Consider the following 3,655-nt stretch of genomic DNA (forward strand, 5'->3'; position numbering starts at 1 on the left):
ATTCCCTAGAATATCACAGCCATTCATATTTCCTAGAAAATCTGTAGCCCTGTAAAATCTGTCTAGGGAACTAACCATGTCTATTCTATTTGTCTGACAAAGATTGAAAATATCACCTTTATAATAATACAGGAGGTGGCAGGGGCGATAAAATGGCTCAGGTGGCAGAGTGAGGCGCAGTCGTTCACCCAGGCTTTGGCCCGGCTTTCAGAGATATGACATGCTCCCTAGTACCCTCAGAACAGTCTTCTGGTACCTCTTTGTTGCCTAAAGACAATGCCCCATTTTCTTGGGGTTCCTTGGATGAGGATGATTCTTTGCTGTAGCTGTCTGATGGAGAAGAAAATGATGACAATTTCAATTACACGGAGGAAGACATTCATAAGCTTTTGAAGGATGATGACCCATCAGATGAGCACTTTTCTTTGGAAGAAAGATCTCAGACCATTTAGAGACTCCAAATATGGGGTCATCCTGGGAAAATGGTAGATCACATAAATCAAGTTGTGAAATGAGTTTCCAGTTCATCAAACAGAAATGTTCTTGACAAGGATTCTGCGGAAATGAAAGTCCTTGAGAGAAGACTAGGCAAGGTCATTTCTGTTCTACAAACCAAAACCAGGACTAACGATTCGACAGTTTCCCAATCAGACCTAGAACAGCAGGAGCAAATTTAACTCAGGAGTGTCTTTGATCATACTGAAGATCCAGGGGACTCTAACCAAGGTACCTTGGAGGAGCTGTATGCTTTGATGAATCGGCAGCATCCTTTGGATCTCACCATGCGAAATTACACCCTATTCGGACAGAAACCTCTGCAAAGATACAGTCTGCATCAGTGGGTTGACAGGAACAAACCAAGCCACCATGGGTTCCAGCGTCTTCCTGACTTGTACAGTCGATTTGTCTCATCCCATCAGCAATGAAAGTCCCTATGTAATGTCTTAATCAGAGCAGCGTCTCATTTTTTTCTGCTTTATATATTTTGAATTTATTTTTCACAAGATTTTTATCTAAAGAACTTGTCACCTTTTGGAAATACCTCCTGCTGACTTGAGTTTTTGTTGTTGTTGTTGTTACGTAGACACTCCTGATTTTGTGTGCCTGTGTATTGTGCCTAAGCAGTGTTAAGGTGATTTTTTTTTTTTATATTTAAATTGAAGGTGGCTGACTCCTGAAAGTCAACATGAAGCTAAAATACACAGGCTCAATAAAACACCCACCTGTATAGAAGTGGAGTCTACTTCTGGTACCCAAAAGAAGTCAATCTTTTAATCTACTGTAAGGAACAGGTTCTTTACCAGGCTATATACCAGTGTTAATTATTGTTGATGACTTGTGAATGGATATAGGTCACTTTTTACAATCTCTCTTTTTAAATTTGAATCTCTGAATACCTGTCAGTATTTTAAAGTTGGCAATCCAGGACATTCTAAGTAGGATGAAATAGGAGAAAAATCTTGTTGGAAAGATGAATTGAAAATCTAAATCCTTCCTTTTCTGTACCTATTAGCTACTCTTCTTCCCACGTTGGGTGTTGGGGATAGAACCCAGGGCTTTGCGTATGCTAGGCAAGCACTCTATCACTGAGCTATAGCCCCAGCCCAATTTTTATTATTATTTTTGACTTTTCATTCTGTTAAACTTATTTTACACATAGTGTTTACAAATCTTATACATCTTAACTCTGACAGAATACTGCTGACTGACCTCTGTTGAATACCTTGTGGTCTTGTGACTGTCTTCTGTCCTCCTTCAAGGATTTTCTTTTTTTTTTTTCCCATCCCCAGTGACCACTCTGCTCTCTAGGGTTCTTAAGGCAGTGTTTATATATCTTTTTGACATGGATATGCCTCTTTTGAACAGCCTCTTTGCTCTCTTTATTGAAGAGCTGCCCAATGTCATTAAGGTATCGGTTGGTCTTTAGTTTCATCTGCTGAATTCTGACTTTATGGGTACTAGCCAAGAAGCTTCCTTCCTGTGGGAGATACTTTGGAATTGTTCCCATTCCCATTATTGGTTAACAGGTGCCTTTAGACCCTGAATGTTACCATCTCCTCTTTTGGTCAGGCCTGGATGTAGAGCTTCACGTAACTACTCAAATGGGTCTAATGGTATTGTGATTGAGCATGTGCACAAAAGCATTACCTGATCATAAGGCTTGGTGTTCTTACCAAAGCTGACAGACTTTGTGTATCTGTGTTAATGGACATCTTAGTAATTTGTTATTCTCTCTTTACAGACAGCTCTAGGCTATTTTAGGAAGTTTTGCAGTCTGGCATTCATGCTGCTGCTGTTAACTCTGTGAAAGTTGTTCATAGTTGCTGTAGCCTCTCTCTGGTTGTGTTGTTTAATCAGCCCTGTCTTTGTATGTGAGTAACCCATCTTAAACGTTCTAACTACTTTAGAAATGAACTTAGGAAAAGACTGGTAATTCAAGCCTCCAATAAATTTAGATAGATGTCATAATAATAATAATAATAATAATAATAATAAATTTTGCTTATTGAAACTCTTTTAAATAAATAGTAAGAATTTTTGAAATTTTATAAATATTATCAACCACTGGGAACTAGGGAAACCAAGGCAAGGATGTAGTTAAATTGGAGACTTTTCCAATACTGTGTAATGATTAAATATAGCAAACATTATAAATAGAATAAGAATAATTCTATGTTCTTCTGACAATATTATTTTACTTTAACCTAAAACAATAATAAAAAGGTTAGATTTTTTTCCAATAGAGAGATAAATAAAATAACAGATCAATAATATCTAAAAGAAACAAAACTAAGTAGACAATCTTAATATACAGTGTAGATGCAAAAACTTAACAATCAAGGGACACCAAGTGCTGGTGGGGCTGCAAATTGGCCCAGCCAATATATATAACCAGAGATATGAAAAATTGTGCTCTATATGTGTAATAAGAATTGTAATTCATTCCACTGTCATATATAAATTTTAAAAATTAATAATAAAAAAGGAACACCAAGACCCCAATTACCACCAGAGATGTCCAACAATAGGTGGGCTTCTAAACCCTATGCTAAGACTCCAGTAGTAGATGAATTTTGATGATTTCAGTCATTTTATGTGAAATGACAATAATAGTTGAAGAAGCTGATCTTCTCCCTTACAGTAAATATGTACTCTCTTTTTTCTGAAACCCATATTAGTTGATATTTATATTCAACGTGCATTCTATGTTACTATATAGCATTGGTTTCTCAAGTTATTTGACCATAGAACTATTTAATGTGTTTTAAAATGTTTTCTTCTCCCCGCCCCACCCGCCAACACACATACTCGCAAATTATTATCTTAAGCAAGGTATCCTCTGGAAAAACACTTGGGGGATGCTTTTTTGTAATCATTGGTGTTTTCACCTAATGGTTGCTTTGAGAATACATTATTAGAAGAAATGCACCATGCCTTGCTCACCAGTGCATATAGTGTGCCAACCCAGGGCCATGGACAAGACAGATAATAGACAAAACACCAATCAGTGGAATTTGTTCCTTATGTGATGAATTTAGGAGATGCAGTATTTTATGATATGACAATTTAATGTCTAGAAAGATTAAGAATTTTCAAAAAATATCATGCAAGAATTGAAATTTCAATGTAAAATGAATTGGTTAAAGCTAAACGG

At 36.6% G+C, this 3,655-nt stretch overlaps 1 pseudogene; it reads left to right on the forward strand.

Annotated features, from left to right (window-relative positions):
- The first annotated feature begins 215 nt into the window (after window positions 1-215).
- LOC124100664 (S100P-binding protein-like) lies at window positions 216-926 on the forward strand (annotated as a pseudogene).
- Window positions 927-3,655: the final 2,729 nt, after the last annotated feature.

This window comes from Marmota monax, unplaced genomic scaffold, assembly GCF_021218885.2.
Source record: "Marmota monax isolate L192 unplaced genomic scaffold, Marmota_monax_Labrador192_F-V1.1 WCK01_AAM20220418_F8-fsc00037, whole genome shotgun sequence".
In the NCBI taxonomy this organism is placed as follows: domain Eukaryota; kingdom Metazoa; phylum Chordata; class Mammalia; order Rodentia; family Sciuridae; genus Marmota; species Marmota monax.